Below are 19,881 nucleotides of genomic sequence, written 5' to 3' on the forward strand. Positions count from 1 at the left end.
GGAGTGGCCTCAGGGAACCAAATCCCAGTTATGTACAGCTATAGCAAACTCAGTCACACACATTTAGACTGACTTTACTATATACCTTGTTTCCCTATTTTTAGTTCCACTTCTTTTCCTTTGCTTAACTTTCCATTTTGAACTACCTGCACTCAAGCACTTGAGCCTGGCTCTGCTTTTGGGGGAAACTAGGGTTCCCATCATTGATAAGAGAAGCGGATTTGTGAACAAAATTCTGGGACAGAGCGATTCTGCAGGCAGAGGCAAGGACCTTACTCCATTTTTGGCACATCAATGCATGGTGAGAACCTTGGGCATACAGTAGGATCACATAGTTAGTAGAGACCTCAGAAGTGGAGCACCAGAATGAGTTTCAGGTGCATGGTGAAGCAATAACTTATGTCAGGCATGGGTTATGAATGGTATAAGACAATCACTGTTTGTATTAAAGATTATAGCAATCACTGGCTTGCATCAATGGTTTTAGAAGCCCAGAAAAAAGTAGCAGTCTCAACTTAGCCAATATCAAGTCAAGACATATTGTCACAGTTGTCATAGTAAAAATACATTCATGATAGTATGTAAAGAGACCCATAGCTCCTATAAGCCTAGGGAAGACACGCCTGGAAATCAGGCACAGGATATAATCCTAAAGATAACAAAAAGATACTCAGGGAACAGAATACATAGTCTCAAAATTTCTCTTTACCAAGTTCTCTGATAGGGAAAGGCTGGAAACTTGGCACCTAAACTCACCATCAATATTTGAGTGGCAGAGCTTGAGAATCCTGAACAACTACCCTTAATCCTTTGGGCAAGTAAGAACACCTCTTTTACCCTTGATGGAGGAAATCAGCTATCCTTCATTACTAATAATGCTAAAAGATCATTGTCATCCTAGGGTCAAGATACTTCTGCAGCTAACCAAGCTAGTTCTTGACTTATCTATGGAGAAATAAAAAAGTTGAGAGGTGAAAGCAAAATGTTGACACCAACTGCTACAACCATATTCCTTACTAGTTTACAAATCTAAGTCAAATCTTAAACTGAAAGTCATTGAGGAGACATATCCTTTTGAGCTAAAACCCTGAAATGCTACAGTAAATATATAAGGCAAGTATAGGACAAGAAATGGTCCAATATTTCCCTACAGGGATTCATTACCATTAATTAAAGGAGTAGGGAAAAATGAATACCTACACCATCCAGGGATATTGGTGTTAGGTAGGTTCTGAGCTCAATATCGTGCCAGGGGACCCCACACACCATAACAGTCCTCCGTGTAGAGGGGAAACTTAAGGAATTCAAGTCAAAAGTGGAATCATGGTCCATGTCTGTCTCCAGTGGTTTCAATGGGTCCGTGGACCAATCTTCGTTAATGTCCTCATCACAACACCTCATTTCAGTTACATATTTCTCATTTTCTACCCTGAGGCTTCACAGTGGTCAGTGAATGATTTCCCTGCAGGAAGCTATTCTGATGCGTATCTAAACATGGAAGTTATAGTTATTTGTTATACTGTATTAACTGATTACTATATTGTTCCAACATAAACAAAAAATTCTCCTTTCATAGTGGAAATTACATAACAAAAGATGTAGATATATTTCTCTATTACACAGTAGTGAGTAATTAAGAAAATATCTCATTTCTACCAAAATTTTATTTTTATCAGAAGTTGTGGTTCAAAGTAAATGCATTTTATTTAGAGTTTATCTTGAGTATTGAATACCATGTTAAAATATCTTTATAAGATAAAATTCCTTAAATTTAAGTATGACAGAAATAAAAAGCTTCTGAACAGCAAAGAAAACAATCAACAAAACTAAAAGGAGACCTATGGAATGGGAGAAGATATTTGCAAAAGGCATATCTGATAATGGGTTAGTATCCAAAATATACAAAGAACTTATAAAACCCTACACACCAAAAATGAAAATTTGAAAAATTGAAAAATGGGAAGAAGACATGAATAGATATTTTTCCAAAGAAGACATCCAGATGGCCAACAGACGCATGAAAAGATGCTCAACATCACTGACGATCAGGGAAATACAAATCAAAACTACAATGACATTGGGGAGGGTGTGTGCTATGGTGAGTGCTATGAATTGTGTAAGATTGTTGAATCACAGACCTGTACCTCTGAAACAAATAATACATTATATGTTAAAAAAAAAGAAGATAGTAGGAAGGGAAGAATGAAGGGGGGGAAACCGGAGGGGGGAGACAAACCATGAGAGACTATGGACTCTGAGAAACAAACTGAGGGTTCTAGAGGGAAGGGGGTGGGGGATGGGTTAGCCTGGTGATGGGTATTAAAGAGGGCACGTATTGAATGGAGCACTGGGTGTTATACACAAACAATGAATCATGAAACACTACATCAAAAACTAATGATGTAATGTATGGTGATTAACATAACATAATAAAATTAAAAAAAAAACTACAATGATATATCACCTCACACCTGTCACAATGGATAAAATCAACAACACAAGATAAAATTATTATGATCTATAGGATTTGTTTTTGTATCAACATCTCTTTCATCTTAATATTATTTAAGTTAAAATTATACAATATTTCTAATTTTATAAAGAAATACATTAAAATAGTTCTCATTGCTACATTCATTTAGGACATATAAGTGACATGAATGTATGTGCCAAGCTGTAGTGAAGTGATACAGGACTTGATAACACAGGAACAGAATGCATGGAAACAGAAAGGTTTTTGTTCCTCAGTGCAGGTATTAGGAGTAGTGCAATAAAAGATTATGAAATCCTTTTAACTGCCTGAGTGGACAGAGTTGAACTCCCAAGAGGAGACTTGGGTGGAGTTATAGATTTTTAGGCTTCATTATGAGCTCTAGATTTCGACCTGTGGAGAACTGTATTAAATATCTGTCTAGGGTTCCTTAAACAAATGATATAATAGCGTTTGGGATTCTTACTCTAACTTACCATGTCATTTTAAAGAGAGCAGATGAGACAATTAGCCATAAACAGAGAGCAGAGTGATACCAGCCGCACATCAAAGTGTTAGTCTAAGCACGTTAGCCCATGATATGCTAAAAACACTCTGGAAGGAAAAGCAGGCTGAGTTTATATTGCCAAAATATGAATTAAGTTCTACCTAAAAACTTTACTTGGTATTTAAAACTTATTTTATTTTTCTTTGCATTAAAATTTAGGATGAGAGTTACTAATTATTTCTATTTTTTTTCTTTAAAACAAAAAAAAAGAAGAACAAATTTTAGGACAGGAAAATACACTATTTTAAAGATGATTAAAGTGAAGCTAAAATGGTTGCCAAGCTTGCAACTATTACCCTTTTTTAAGTGGTATTCCCAGTGACTTTCACAGTAAGACAAAACTCAATTATTGTTATAAATCCATGGTTGATACTATAAAGCTGGTTAGAGCAGGAGTCATTAAACTCATTTCCCTTTGGATTTAAATCAGTGATCAGTCCACTAAATTGCGCTGCCTTTTGTGGGGCATAGAAAACTGAATAATATCACAAATGAAATAGTCTACCAATAGGTATCAGTCTCTCTCTTTCTCTTTTGAGTAGATCAATTTTCTTTCTTTTTCCTTATATTTCATGTTCTTCTTATTAGTGTAAAGTGACAGAATTTTGTTTGTGTCACAGGAGTGGAGAGATTATTTATAAGAACGAAGGAGAAGGGCACCTGGGTGGCTCAGTCGATTAAGCCGCTGCCTCTAGCTTAGGTCAAGATCCTGGTGTCCTGGGATCCAGCCTCACATCAGGCTCCCTGCTCAGCGGGCAGTCAGATTCCCTCTCCCTCTCCCTCTGCCCCTCCCCCCATTCCTGTTCTTTCCCTGTCTTTCAAATAAATAAATAAATAAATAATCTTAAAAAAAAAAAAGAATGAAAGAGAATGAACCTTGAGATAAAGACTGAGAATTTTGATGTTAGATGCTACCAAGTAAATTTAGAATTCTTAACCTATAAAATTATAGTACTAATGAGTTCTCCCCATAATTTCATAATAGGCTGGGAAAACAGCCTATATAATTCCCTACATTGTCACACTGTTACACTACGTTGGTACTACATGTATTCACACTATCTCTCATTTATAGTGTATTCTTAATATAGAGGTTCTATGATGAAAATTACATTATGAAATTGCTGCCTGGGATCATATTTCTGGTAAATAATTCACACAATTACAGCAAGGTAAATTTGAAAGAGAGAGTAAAAGTCGTGATTGTGGAGGCACTGGTGGTTGTTATAGATGTCTGTGTGTGTCTGTCTGCATTATATAGATATTAATATGCATGTGTTTTATGGTATTTATAAGGAAGGAGATATATTAAGAACTTAACCAAATTATTTAATGAGAAATAAAAAATAAAATTTTGTGGAAATACTGCAGTTTGGTGAGTCTCACATATGGATCTTACGTCATTTGGTCATGTAAACGACCCTAACAGTGAATTCTTTTCCCTTGAGTGATTCTTCCTTGTGTCATATCAATTTTTCTGAGCATTATTTCAGAGTACCTGCTTTTTGTTGCCTTAATCATCATTCTGTTTCTCACTCTTCAACATTTACAGCATGAAGACATAACCCACATTTGATAAGGCTGACTTGACTAATAGTTAAAAGACAACAAGGAGGAAGCTCTAGTCCTCATTCTAGTAATGTATGTCTAAATTAAATCTTTGTTGACACAGTGAATATTTTATCAACTTAATTCAGCAGGAAACCAGCAAGTGATTGGTTTATTTTAGGATGATAGGAATGGATGGAGTGTAAAAATAGTTGCTTAAACTCAATGTTTGATTAGCTTGATTTACTCTGCTGTCTCTCTTCCACTAGTGAGTGATATATATATGTGGGTGCGGGAGGGGTTGTGTATGATGGTAATTCACATTCTAAAGCAAAACTCACTAGCGTTTTATTTTTTTATTCAAAGCTGATTTTCTCTGCCCTCCCTCCCCCACACAACTTGATTCTGACTTTACAGTTTGTTTTGTGGCATAGACTTCAGCATTTAAAAAAAAAATAGACTTTGAAGCTTCTTTATAGGTTTTCCAGTTTCTTACATATGCTCTTTGTAGAATATGTGTTATTGGTCATGAATGTTTGGCTTTCAGAGATCTAGCTCTAAGTTCCAACTAAATAAAAGTGAATTTATTGAAGCGCAAAAAGAGAAACAAGGTTGATAGTGTTTGTCCTATATATCATCCAGAAAACAAAAATACATTGTATTTACCCCATTGAGATGTCATATTTACTTTTTTCTGGTAATAAATAAAGACTTCTCATTGTAACATGAAACAATAGTTCCTTAAATTTTTAATGGAGCAATTACATGCAGTTTATTTTAATCAGATTACTCTAGAACAATTTAGCTTATTTTTGTTAAAATAATAATGTTGAGCTAACCATTCTACTTAATTTTATAACCAAAACCAGGTAGCGATTACTAGGGTATTCTAAAGTTGTAGACATTTTGAGACTTCCTAGAAGAACCAAATATAGCAGTAAGGAGTATATGAATTTTGATATTCTTTACAAAATTAACTTTACAAATATTGGATATTACTTATTTAAAAAAAGACTTGAGCTTGTTCATATACATTTTCCTACTTGAATTTGACATTAAACTTCCATCATATTTATAAAGTATTATGAAAAAGCTATTGATGACATTAGCAAGACCTATACATCTAGAAATTTTCAAGATATGTATAGATATAGAAAGATGTAAAAATATATTTTTAAAGATGAATAAAAATTAATTTTGAAAAAAAAGATATGTATAGACATAAAAAGATATGGACCACTTCCAATTTGGCGGGGGGATAGATATAATTTTCCTAAATGAAAAATGTTTATTAGGCACTTCTTTTTAGTAAAAAAAAAAGGATTTATACAAAAACATTTAAAACATGTTAAACAGACCAATACTCTAAATATACCAAATAAATTTCTTACAAAAATAAATGTTAGGTGGAAACTCAGTGGCATTTTCTTTTGTACAAAAGATTAAACCATGTATATTACATTGACACGACATTTTATATCCTGATCTGCTATGCTTTACTCTTTACATAAGTTCAATTCAGTGAAAGTGATTCTTCTTTGTAGCTTTATCATGAATTGTAATGCAGTTGAATATGTCCTTGAAGCAATGTTAGATTATTACCAGAACTGGTTAGAACCATTCACGTATGGGAGACCTTTATCTTCTGGATACCTAGGAATTTCTAATTAAAAAAAATTGTGGGGCGCCTGGGTGGCTCAGTCGTTAAGCGTCTGTCTTCGGCTTGGGTCATGATCCCAGGGTCCTGGGATCGAGCCCCCCATCGGGCTCCCTGTTCCACAGGAAGTCCGCTTCTCCCTCTCCCACTCCCCATGCTTGTGTTCCCTCTCTCGTGTCTCTCTCTGTCAGATAAATCAACAAAATCTTTAAAAAAAAAAAAAAAAAGTTGTGGTTCTCTCATTTGAAAGGCATTTTAAGGCTTTTGGTTCAGAATGGAGGTGGGCAAACCTTTAAATTACCAATCTTTATTTACTTTAATGATCAGAATTTCTAGAATCTCAAAGGTCAGATGCTTTCCAATGTGTAGATTCCATCTAAAATATCCCTGGCATGTACTCCTATTGTCCAGTGAAAATATGGCCATATTTTACAAAAGATTAATGTGGCCACTTAAGTCAGAAATTGGGACATATTTAAAAACTAGACCAGCACTCTGTTGATAGGTCTTGAGAAAACAGACCCTGTCCTGCATTTAAAGGCCCTCTTTTGCATTTCAAGGAATAAACTGATACAATACCTATGGACCCTGAAGTTGGTGTTACCTGACATATGTAGCTGTATTTACATTATATGTATGTGTGTATATATACATATAATGTATACATTATATATAGTGTATATACATATTTATATAAATATATATTGTATATATATCATATATTGCGTCTATACATAGTGTGTATAATAAATATATAGTGTGTATAATATTTATATACCTAGATATAATAATTGCTATTTGACTTCCAACTTCAGGGAATGTATTATAAATAAAACAACAGGACGCCTGGGTGGCTCAGTTGGTTGAGCAGCCGACTCTTGATTTCAGCTCAGGTCATGATCTTAGAGTTGTGAAATCAAGCCCCGCATTGGCTCCATGCTTAGTGGAGATCTGCTTGTCCCTCTGCCTCCCCCTCTGCCCCTCTGCACTCTCTCTTTCTAAAATAAATAAATGAATAAAATCTTTAAAAAGTAAATAAACTATAAATAAAACAACTATATATATATATATAGTACTAGTTGTATTGGTAAAACACCAGAAACAACCAAAGTAGTTATTAATAGGAAACTGACTTAATATACTACTGAATGAAGAATTATACAATTGAAAAAGAACATAGACATGTTAATTCTATAAATAGGTATAAAAGTTCACTTAGATATCAGACCTCAGATTTAAATTACTATTGCCTATGCCCAATAACAAGACCCAAGTCTTCTTAGATAAATTTTTTATTCTAGCTCTGTTGTAGAGAAAATACAAAGTAGGGCATGCTGTCTCAAGAAGTGTCTTTGGACTTTCTCCTTGCAAATGGATAGAGGAACTAACAATAAAGGGGCACTCAGTGGACAGATTTGGAATATAAACAACACAAATAATGATCATAATGGATTATGAACCAATGAATTAAAAAAAAAATCCTTGGGAAGAATTTAAAGAGTGAACGAGAATTAATAAAACTCTACTTTACACAATAACACCAAGTAATTAATAAGAAAACAGAGTAATGTAATTAGAAAAAATCACTATTTTGTAATCCCCAATATAATAAATTATTTACACAAGGAATATCAGTGTAAGCTGATACCGCTGCGTGATTGACTTGGAAATTAAGATATTACTGCTGTCTAAAAGCATCACCTCACAGATTATTTAATCACAAAAGGAAATGTATACCTATATACTGGAAATATTTGGCAGTTATCACTCTGATCAACTGTTCAAAGATATTTTTCTTAATGCCAGGGCAACAATCATCAAGTGCCTCCTAATGGAAAAGATTCATAATCATCTGATTAACCTGAGTCTATTCATCTTCTGACATTTTTATATAGAATACAGATGGTATTACAATCAATCAAATGACATGAGGAAACAATGAGATATAACTGTAGGTAAACTTTTGAAAGTCAATGTCAAGAAAAATAAAATGGGATTATTGTCTCTGATTTTAAATAACCAAAAAAAAAAAAAATCTAACAAATAAATACAGTTCATAGGTCTTGATTAAATCTTTCCAAAAGCAATTTGGACAAGAAGGAGAAATTTGAATTTGTACAGGAGAGTAGATGATAAGATGTGATGATTATTAGTTTCTTTAGGTAGATAATATGATATCATGCTTATGCAAGCCAGTGGCTTTACCCTTACAAATTTCATGATAAGTTATTCAAGTGTGAAGTGTCATTGATGCCTGTAAATCCTTTTCAAGTCAGTTTTATATATATTCATTCATATATATATATGTATATGCATCATGCATATATATATATATATATATGACGAAACAGTGAGTGAGACAGAGAAAAAGATACACAAAATACAAAATATTAAAAAGTAATGGATCTAAAGTAATATTTAAGTGTTCTTTATATTGCCTTTCAGACTTTTTGCAAGTGTTTTTTTTTAAATTAAATTTTCAGAAAAATTTAACTTTTCTAACTTTATAAGCAATTGAAATCATATCTTAAATTAGCATACAATATCTCTTTATTGGACTTTGAAATTATTTGTTATTTATGATCAATATCATATTTTTGGTTGAATGAAGGAATCCATTCTTTGCAATAGTGTTCTCTTCTGGGTATATCAGAATCAGTTTTATATCCTCTATTTTAATCAGTTTGTCATACTACTTAAGGCTTTCTTTCAAGGTAATAACATTGTTACTCAATAATATGCTTATATAAATGATGACATAGTTTATATTACATTTGTTTCATTGAAATTTCTAGGAATTATTCTATTTTATTATTCTATGTTATTATTATAGCTTAGAAAAAACTCTTAAATTGTGTAAAAATATCATAGTTACCTTTGTCTCTTTATTTACATATGTGTCCCTATTCTTCAACTTTTACATTTCTGATGAATGGCATAAACTCTTGGTTCAGATCTGAGGTGTGTGCATGTGTGTATGTTTGTGTATGATATATATATATATCATGTATATTATATATGATGTACACATAACAATAAGAAATATATTGTTTATGAATTAATTATTAATGTGCTTTTTTTTTTTTTTTTGGTGCTTGTAGAACATTCAAAATGATACACCCAGTATTTAGTTGGTTCCTGGTTGCCCAGCTAAAATTCCCTTGAATCCTAGGCTTGATAGGTTAAACTTAACTTTGGACATACTACTCAATATATATGGCTTCTGCTATCTGATTTGTAGTTAATATTAATGCCAACACTATTAAGTAAAATGCATATAAGAATGTCTGATACATATATGTACTCAAAAAAGTTACATGGTATCATATAAGCATAATTAATATCATTATTATTACTGTCTTCTGGAGCTTAAATGTGAGTGCTGTAATTGTTCTAAGATTTGAGAGACATAAATATAGTTAAATTTAAGATTTGAGAGACATAAGTATTTGAAGCGGTTGAAATATATGGTTGAAAAATATGGTTGAAATATATGGTCAAGGGAGACCAGTTAGAATGAGAAGAGAGGAGGGAAAAGTTAAAAATCAGAATTGCCAAAAATTATCTAAGATCACAAGACAATGAATTAAGAAGGATATAGAGTAAAATAAAATGAATTTAAAGAAATCAATCAGTCAGCATTCTAAAATCAGTTAATATAATCCATCATATCAACAGACTGAAGAAGACAGAATTAAAAACACAGATTGAAAAAAAAAAAGAAAACAGGAAAAATGCAGAAAAAAACATTTTATAAAATCTAAAACACATATTGGAAAGAAAGAAAGAAAGAAAAAAGAAGAAAGAAAGAAAAAGAAAAAAAAGAAAGAAAAAGAAAGAAAGAAAGAGAAAGAAAGAAAGGAGAAAGGAAGGAAGGAAAGAAGGAAGGAAGGAAGGAAGGAAAGAAGGAAGGAAGGAAGGAAGCCCTTCTAGTACACTAGGAATAGAGGGGAACTTTTTCAACCTGATAAAAACTATCTAAAATACTTAATGGTGAGAAACTAGTCACTAAACTGGCCTAATATTTAATGGTGAAAAACTTGAAGCTTTCTTACTAAGCTCAGAAGTCAAAGATGTCTTCTCTTACCACTCCTTTTGAATATTATATTGAAAATCCTAGCTAGATAAGGAAAAGAAATGAAAGGTATACAGATACAAGGGAAGAAATGTCTTTGTTCATAGAGGAAATGATTATCCATGTAGGAAATTCAAAAGAATTAACAAAACAAAAACAAAACAAACTCCTGTAACTAATAAGCAATTATGTTAAAGTTGCAGGGTACAAGGTTAATGTATAAAAGTCAATTTCCTATATATCTGCAATGAACAAGTATAATTTGAAATTAAAAACATTGGGATGCCTGGGTGGCTCAGTTGGTTCAGTGTCTGCTTTCGGCTCAGGCGGTGATCCCAGGAACCTGGGACTGAGGCCCATATAGGGCTCCCTGCTCAGTGGGGAGCCTGCTTCTCCCTCTCCTACTTCCCCTGCTGTGTTCCCTCTCTTGCTGTCTCTCTCTCTGTCAAATAAATAAATAAAGTATTTAAAAAAATTAAAAACATAACAAAATTTACATTAGCACCCCAAAAAGGCCATGTTTAGGTATAAATCTACTAAAATATATAAAAATAAAAGTATATGAGGAAAACTACAAAATTCTGATGAAAGAGTTCAAGGAAAAATTAAATAAATGGAGAGATATTCTATGTCCATAGATAGGAAGACCAAATATTGTCAAGGTGTTAGTTCTCCCATCTTGATATAGCTTCATCACAATTCCAATCAAAATTCCAACAAGCTATTTTATGGATATCTACAATTGATTCTAATGTTAAATGGAGAATAAAAAGACCCAGGATAGCCCACACAATATTGAAGAAGAAGATCAAAGTCACAGAACTGATGCTACCTTATTTCAAAATTTACTATAGAGCTACTATAATCAAAAACGTGTGGTTTGGCAAAAGAATAGATAAATAGATCAATGAAACAGAATACAGAGCCCAGAAATAGGCCCACACAGATATAGTCAAGTGATTTTTAACAAAGGAGTAAATGCAACACAATGGAGAAAAAAATAGTCTTTTTAACAAACGGTGCTGGAACACTGGGACATCCACATGAAAAAAAAAAAAAAAAGAGAGAGAGAGAGAGAGAGAGAGAATTTAAGCACAGATTTATACCCTTCACAAAAACTTTTCTTATACCTAAATGTAAGCCAAACAATATAAGACTTCTAGAAAATAAGATAGGAGAAAATCTTGGTGACCATGGTATGTTGAAAATTTTTGGAAATAATAGATAAGCTGGACTTCATTAAAGTTAAAAATTTCTGTTCTGGGGCGCCTGGGTGGCTCAGTTGGTTAAGTGACTGCCTTCGGCTCAGGTCATGATCCTCGAGTCCCTGGATCGAGTCCTGCATCGGGCTCCCTGCTCAGCAGGGAGCCTGCTTCTCCCTCTGACCCTCCCCCCTCTCATGTGCTCTCTCTCTCATTCTCTCTGTCTCAAATAAATAAATAAAATCTTAAAAAAAAAAAAAAAAATTTCTGTTCTGCAAAAAACACTCTCAAGAGAATGAGACGATAAGCCACAGACTGGGAGAAAATATTTGCAAGGACATGTGATAAAAGGCTGTTATCCAAAATATACAAAGAACTATCAAAACTCAACAATAAGAAAATGAACAACTTGATTAAAAATGACCAATGACCTAAATAGATACCTTACTAAAGAAGATACTAATAGCAAATAAACATGTGTAAAGATACTCCATATCATATATCATCAAGGACATGCAAATTAAAACAACAATGAAATTCCACCACACATCTATTAGAATGGCCAAAATCTGGTACACTAACAACACCGAATGCTGGCAAGGATGTGGAGCAGTAGAAGTCTCATTGATGGCTGGAATGCAAAATGGTATAGCCACTTTAGGAGATAATTTGTCAATTTCTTATACAACTAAACATACTCTTACTGTACAATTCAGCAATTGCACTCCTTGATATTTATTTAAATTAACTGAAAACTGATGTACGTACAAAACATGCATATGGGTGTTTATAGTTGCTCTATTCATAACTGCCAAAACTTTGAAGCAACCGAGATGTTCTTCAGTAGGTGAATGGATAAATAAACTAGTATATTCAGAAAATGGAATATTACTCAATGCTTAAAATAAATGAGCTATCAAGGCATGAAAAAACTTAGAGAAAACTTAAATGCATATTATTAAGTGAAAGAAGCCAATCTGAAAAAGCTACATACTATATGATTGCAACTATATGTCATATTAGGAAAAGCAAAGCTGGCAATAGTAAAAATATCAATGGTTGCCAGAACTTAGGGAGAAGAGTTGGATGAATCAGTGGAACACAGAGATTTTTAGGGTAGTGAAACTGTTCTGCATGATACTATACTGGTGATACATGTCATTATAAGTTTGTCTGGACCCACTGAATGTACAAAATCAAGAATAAAGCCTCATGTAAACTCTAAACTTTAGCTGAGAATGATCGGTCATGCAGATTCATCAATTGTAACAAATGTACCACTCTGGTGCAAGATATTAATAATGGCGGAGACTATGTATGTGTCAGGGTAAAGGGAAATAAAACCTGTTTAGACAAAAAAAAAAAAAAAAAAGAAAGAAAGAAAGAAAGAAAACAAATCAAGAAGTAATGTTCTAAAAATTATGTAAAAAGAAAATTGAAAGATAGCTAATTTTATTTTTGAGAGGGCTACTTTATAGCAGGCTCTGTTTTCAACACTCAATGAATATTGTCTCTATGCTTCTCATGGTCAAGAGATTCAAAGGACTCTTCAAAAGGATTGTGGTAGTTAGCATCTTTAATTACTCAGGTACTTTCTACCACATGGTGATTTAGGGTCTCACTTTCTTCCTATATTTTGACTATAACATATGTGGGATCTTGTTAATTTTGTAGGTAAAGGGAATATGACAAAAAGGTTCTTTGACTATTTAAATGCCTTTGGCCAGAAAGCGCTATTCTTTCCTGCTGGTTATATTTCACTGGCAAGTTAAGAGTCATGTGGCAACCCTAGAATCAAGGACAATGGAGAAATAGAGTATTTGGCTTCTCAGTCTTGTCCTAGCGACAATTACATATTAAGTAAGAGGGCCTACATTTTTGTGGATGGTTATGCTTGCTTTCTTTGCCAATATTATTCCATTCTACCCAAATTGTGGAAGGGCAGAGGCCATTGTGAGTGTTCCACAGAGTATGTGTTAATATCTCCATCTTTCAAGAAGCTTTTGGACAGCCAAAATTGGGATGAGTCCTCATTAACTCTGAGCTTATTCTTTATGAATAAGCCCACAAAACTCAGAGGGTTCTTCCTTAGGAGAAAAAAAAATATATATATATATATATATATATATACACAAATTAGTTTTTTAAAGGTGAACATATACTTAAAATAGATAATTACAATGCATTTTCAAATTAAAAAAATCCAACAACCACAAACCTTATTTTAAATAAGTCAGTTGGAGAAAGACAAATATCATATGATTTCATCCATTTGTGGAATTTAAGAAATAAAACAAACAAGCAAAGGGGGAAAAAAGCCAGAGGGGGAAAACCAAAAAACAGACTCTTAACTCTAGAGACCAAACTGATGGTTACCGAAGGGGAGGTGGGTGGGAGGATGGGTTAAATAGGTGGTGGGGATTAAGGAGGGTACTTGTGATGAGCACTGGGTGTTATATAAAGTGTTGAATCACAATATTGTACACTTGAAACTAATATTACATTGCATGTTAACTAACTGGGATTTAAACAAAAACTATAAAAAAGAAATATCTAACATTTTACAGTGCATAGAAATATCAAATCATTACAAAAATAAAAATAAATCAACTAATTAATAGTACAACATATCACTGTAACCCTTTCTTTTTATACTTGTTTTTATTCTTATGGTATATAAGGTGGAAATGGAGCAAGAAATGGCTCAAATATAGATATATTTTAAAGTACAATCATCATTCCTGATAGATTAATTGGAGTTGAGAATTATTCAAAGGGAGGATTCAAGGACAATAGACAACACAGTGAATTATCTTGCTATTTACGGAGATGGAATGCCATGGAGAAAGACCACAGTTGGTAGTGTTAGTGGTATTAGAATTAAATTACTTTTAGTTTGGGAAATTTTAATGTTGAGTTCCTTGAAAGATTTCCAGTAGGCACTTAAATATAAGAATTGAGAGCATTGCAAAGAGGCCAGGGCTGAAAAGAAAATTTCACAACTTATTTAAATGTACTCAATATCCCTATCAACCATTTCTACAAAATATGAGTAGATACAATATTTGTTTTCACTTTTGAATGACAGCATTTGGAATGTGTAATTTGTTCTTGTCAAATCAGTTTAGAGTACGATGATGACAATATAGAATCACCTTTCAGATTCTCTGTCATTTATTATATATTATGACAACTAAAACCTACTGATGCTATGGGATATAATAGAAAGAGTTGCAAAATTATCTCCCCTTCTTTGATTTCATTTCCATCATAGGAAAAAATAAATATACTGGAGCATCTTGAGCATCTACACTGAAAATAGATGACAGTTATCCTTTCTAACACTTCATGGAGGATTTAACAATGTCTACAAGATTTTCTAAGTTATATATTATAATGGATGATATATCATGGAACAATACTCTCCATTATTCAAGAGTCTTTATATTCTATTAAAAATGTGAATCATAGCTATTTTGATCTTTTATCAATCCATCATTATTAAAATCTTCCTCTTCATCACAAAGATTGTAAACTATAATTAAAACATTCTCTCTGAGTTGAATTCTTCTGTCCTCTAAAAGATCAGATCATATATTATTTAAAATATATATCACTGGTCATGGAGTCATAATGCATGTTTTTCTATATTCAGTAGATTAGGTAGATATTTGACATTTCATTAATCAAGTAATTAAACCTCTTTATTCCTCTATTTCTTCTTAGGAAAATATAAGCTATCCAAACTTGAAATTTCTAAGATATTAAAATTGGATACATTATTTACTTTGCTTCTGCAAATCATTCCAAGATACTAAGCCAAATGAATGCAAGACATGCATACCATCAATCATTATTAAAATCCTTTTTAAAGTCACCTAAAAATCCCTCTATTTTAATTGCGATGTAGAGTGAAAATCCCCAGGGCTACAAGGTATTTGCTTTGGCTCATTTTGGTGAGCTTGTGATGCGACAACTTGGCCAAGTTAAACTACCTTTTCAAGAATTCCCATTCTTACATGTCTCTGTTTTGGGTGGGTCAAGAGAATGTTTCTTGTGAAAGATTTGAAAGGTGGTAGTGAAGCTGCAACCATTTAATGGCTCATACCCATCGTCACTGACCTGGGGACTCACTTGGTGGGTATCACACAGCAGCTGTCCCTCTTCTGCTTTTCCTTCCATGAGACCCTCCTTTGATTTCTCTGACTATTGGGCCATGTTTGTGTGTGTTTAGTTCCAGAAGTAATGATCCTAGCTTCTGAAAGATACTGATACCACAAAGGCAGAAGCAACACACAGATGGATTTCACTCTATCCTGTGGCTTGCCTTTGTGTTTATGGTTCCCAACTTGTTCTTGCTTTCTCCAACCTTGCTGCATAGTTTCCCCATTCAGCTTTGGCATCAGATATGAAAACAACAGCCTCACAACTACTTAATAATCCCTATGTAAGGTCAAATTCCTGTAACAAATAACTTTATCATCTATAGAAGAGAACATAATCAACAGCTCTAATTTTAATAAAAACTAGACATCAATCCTGAAATTTAACACTTTTTACAATTAGTGAGATGATAGAAAATATTTCAATTAATCTGAAAAATTAATTAAATAAGATTCACAAGGGCATCTCTTTTATAATGAAATGATAATCAATAAATCTTGATCTAAGGAGAACCTCCAACACCAATTTACACATGCAAGAAGGAGGACAACTATTATTCAATCCTTGTTGTATGATTGCGGGAAGAGGGAATGGAGTCAGGGAGTGAGTGCTAAATAATAATTGGAGCAGAAATATTCTAAGTGAATAGATGTCATATCCAGGGCACAGAAAGAAAGGGTAATTTCACATAAGCAATCCTTTACCACAGAAGAGAATGAGAAAACAGAGTGGAGGAAAATATAATCATACCTGGAATTCAAAGTCTGACTCATTTTAGCAAAATCCATGAAATGGATAGAGATGCCAATCAGGAAATAGGTCAACTTTACATGTCTCATCCCTGAGGTGGTGGGGTGAAAATGGCAGTAGTTATTACCTGAAAATAATATGTTAATGTGGAAAGGTTTCAACATGGTTTTTATGTACAAAAATTACACATTGGTAAAACAATATTGGATTTTCTAAACCGCAAGGAGGAAAAATGCATTAAAAATGCAAATATAAGGCAATAATTTAGAATTTGGAAAATAAGTTATAGTGAAAGATTAATACAAATTTATATAATTGTAATTAAACAAAACATGTTGAAAATTAAAGCAGATTGAATTTTTCTAAGAAAATTAAAAGAATTCAATCGCAATTGACAAACAAAAAAGCCCACCCACGTGCATACTGTAAAGGAAATTTACTTCCAAAATTCAGTGTCTATTAAGGTCAAAAGTAATAGCATTTGTAAAAATATATGACAAATGCTAAATGGAAAGGGAGTTGTGTCAATATTAATATTGGTTAAAGAAGACATTAGGATAAAGAACTTTAAAAGAAACATAATATTTAATCATGATAAAATAATAATCATAGGGAAGTAATAAACCTTTAGGCATTTCCTGAGATATTTGGTGAGTAAGAGAGTTAACTCAGAAAGCATTTTATACTCCAAAAATTTGGCTCAACTCTCCCACCCTGCCAACAAATTGTTGTTGGCATATTTCTCCTAGGAAGATCCTCGTTAACTCACAACATTCAGCAGCATGACCAGTAACAAAGACAGAATGGCAGATATACATACATACAGTAATAGGAGGAGCACATTTGTAGAAAGGCAAAAAGTGAAAGAAGTACAAGAAAAAAGGGAGACAAAGCAAATTAAAAAAAATATTTACAATTTTTTTCTAATATAATTGTTATGCTTTAAAATAAACCTTGTTTAAATAATCCAATGTTGTTCATTTTTGGTCCTAAACCTCTATTTACATGTCTATGAAAATTAGGCCATTTAATCATTAGAAGCATCATAATGCAGAGTTTGTCTAATAACCAATCTCTTATTATTATCTTTTTTAAAGATTTTATTGATTTAGAGAGAGAGCGTGAGTGGGGAGAGGGGCAGAGGCAGAGAGAGAGTGAGAGAGAGAGAGAAGCAGACTCCTGGCTGAGCACAGAGCCTGATGCAGGGCTGATCTAATGACCCTGAGATCATAACTTGAGCCCAAATCAAGAGTCAGACACTTAACCGACTAAGCCAGCCAGGCGCCCCCACCCCCAATCTCTTATTATTATTGAGAAGAATGACACTAGTGTCAGTCGTATTTAAAGTTGGGTTTTAATTTCAATTGATCAGGTATGCACTTGTATGTACCTATATATTTCTGATATATTTCAGTGTTCTAGCATTCATATTTTATTTTTTTAAGTGTGATTTTTTTTTTTTGTATCTGATTTTACTACAAGAGCAATGGGTTCTATGTAAGATCTATATTCTTATATGGTAAGCATTTTAATCATGGAAATCAGTTGTTATGCACTCTAGAGATGGTTCCTAAGTATTAGAAACTCTTCTGAGTATAATGCATTTTTATAGTTATAATAATGTTCAAGAATATTATGAGTGGGCCTTACATAGATATTTTTCCTCAAACCACTTGAAATTATTGATTCCATATATTTTATCAGTGTGTAAATTCTTTCATGAAATTGAATATGAAGTACTACAGCCAAATGAGGTTTTCAGTTAAAAATGGGGAACATAAATTGAAGAGCAGAGAGAGGACGCTGTAAGTAGCAATCATGGCTACACGGCTAAAGGCTACCATTAAGAAAGACAAGAAAGGGAAACTAGGCATGTTTTCTTCTGTAATTTTATGTATATATTTGTATAGACTAGCCAGTTTCCCCCTTTCCTCTTCCTGGATATGTTAAACCTATAATTCACGTTTTATATAATGTGATAGGGACAAAGCTAGAGTTAACATTGATTGTTCCTCACAAGTTGATGCAGTTTTATGAGATTTATGTCCTCTCTTTTAGGGGAAAGCAAAAATCTGGGGCACCTGGGTGGCTCAGTTGGTTAAACATCTGCCTTCAGCTCAGGTCATGATCTCTGGGTCCTGGGATCGAGCCCCGCATCGGGCTCCCTGCTCGGCAGGAAGTCTGCTTCTTCCTCTCCCTCTGGCCCCCCCCCCCCCCCCCCCCCCCCCCCGGCTCATGCTCTCTCTCAAATAAATCTCTCAAATAAATAAATAAAATCTTTTTAAAAAACGGGAAAGCATAAATCTATTTTCTATTGCCTAAGAGATAATTGAACTGTGTACAATGGAAGCACTGGATGTTCTGTAGTGTTGTTGCTTCAGAGGCGTAGGGGCAGCTTAAAGGGTGTGTAGGGACTCTGCGTTGACTAGGTAGCCTTGCTCTAATATACAGTTGCATATGTCATAGATGGAAAGCTGGAGACTTGCTCAGGATCCATTTCTCCATGTGAATTACACTTAAAAAGTTCTCAGTAGAACTGGAAGAAAGAAGAGAAAACTTTTTCCATGGAAGACATTGCAGGTAAAACTTAAGCAGAGAAAAATCTTTCGAAATCAGCAGCATTGGTATAGTAGAGAGCTAAAACACAATTCAATTGCTGAGATTTACTAAAGATTTGAAGAAAGCTGCTGAAAAAAATCTCTTGGGTGGCAGCTTCTAATAACATTGCCAAGATTCACTGTGGCTTCCAAATGATCTCCTGTGAATCACCCATTTCTGACATCTTTTTATGATTCTAAGTTCTGCCTGACTTACCAACAGTTATGTTACCGTTAGTTCCTTATGATAAATCTCTTTCTAGGTTATACCTAGAGCATCTTTTGCTTTTCTGACCATATCCTCACTGATTAAATGACTCATTCATACTATATTCTAAAGTATTACTTTTAAATGAATTTAGTTTATCATTTTTGAAATATATATATTAAGGAAATACAAGTTAAATCTCAACAAGGTACCATCACAACATAAGTCCGGTATTACTAAGTGTCAGGGAGTATTCTAAAGAAAGGGAATCTTAGACATTAACAATTGGAGCATAAACTGATAAAAATACTTTGGAAAACTTAATTATCTAGCAAATTTGAAAAGATGCATAATTCTGATCCAGCAACTTTATTTCTGATTAAATTCAGTAGAAAATGCCTATACCTATTCTCATCAGACATGTACAAAACAGTTCATAACAGAATTTTCCATTGTGAAAAACTACTTGCAATCAAAATATCTACCAGAAAAAGGATGGATGAAAAAATAACTATGGTATATTAACACATAAACCATACAATAATGAAAATAATAAACTATAGATACCAGTAAAAAGAGGGGTGAATAAAAAATAAACTAATATGAAGTAAAACATGCAAGACAAAAAGAAACACTGACATC

The sequence above is a fragment of the Phoca vitulina genome, unplaced genomic scaffold, assembly GCF_004348235.1.
Source record: "Phoca vitulina isolate PV1807 unplaced genomic scaffold, GSC_HSeal_1.0 scaffold3, whole genome shotgun sequence".
NCBI classification, from domain to species: domain Eukaryota; kingdom Metazoa; phylum Chordata; class Mammalia; order Carnivora; family Phocidae; genus Phoca; species Phoca vitulina.